The sequence below is a fragment of the Penaeus monodon genome, chromosome 23, assembly GCF_015228065.2.
Source record: "Penaeus monodon isolate SGIC_2016 chromosome 23, NSTDA_Pmon_1, whole genome shotgun sequence".
NCBI classification, from domain to species: Eukaryota; Metazoa; Arthropoda; class Malacostraca; order Decapoda; family Penaeidae; genus Penaeus; species Penaeus monodon.
In genome coordinates, this window is record NC_051408.1 from 20,405,196 (window position 1) to 20,405,767 (window position 572).

General features: G+C 31.5%; 1 protein-coding gene across 3 annotated transcripts in view; it reads left to right on the forward strand.

The window, feature by feature from the left end:
* The window catches only part of LOC119587882 (hexosaminidase D-like), a 29,841-nt gene that overhangs the window by 24,704 nt on the left and 4,565 nt on the right, over positions 1-572 (forward strand). The window lies entirely within an intron of this gene.

Sequence of the window (572 nt, forward strand, 5' to 3'; positions counted from 1 at the left end):
GTTTGAAAATGACTATTTGCTCATTTGATATTTTTAGCTATGTAAATGAGTGAATTTGCAGGTTATTGATCAGTTATTTTTATGGATATTTGATATTGGGCATGATTGGGTGCAGAAAGTAATCATGCTGATCATTTTTTTGATGAGCAAGATTGCCAACACTTCTCTGTTTGTTATTTTACATTTAGCAGCTATAGGAGATTGAAAGTTGTATGGGAATGGTTTGGGTATGATACATATTTTTTGTATTATGATACATAAACATAAAAAGTAATTATTTTTTGGATTTTTTGATGAGTCTGTTTAGTCTTACACATTGATAGTGAGAGCCTGTTTGTACTTCTGATTGATAAACAGTAAGGGTTCAATTGAAATTCAGAAATCTTTTTCAACCTGAGATTGCTTAGAGTGGTTTAGTGGATTTTGTCGACTTGCTAAGGTTAGACAACATTTTGTTTGCCATGTATGGAGTCTTTTCTTTGATATACAATTTTACCCAATTTTTAATCCAATTGCCTCAGACTGCAAATTACATGCTATAGCCTCTGTGATTATAGTTTATTACCTCTTGG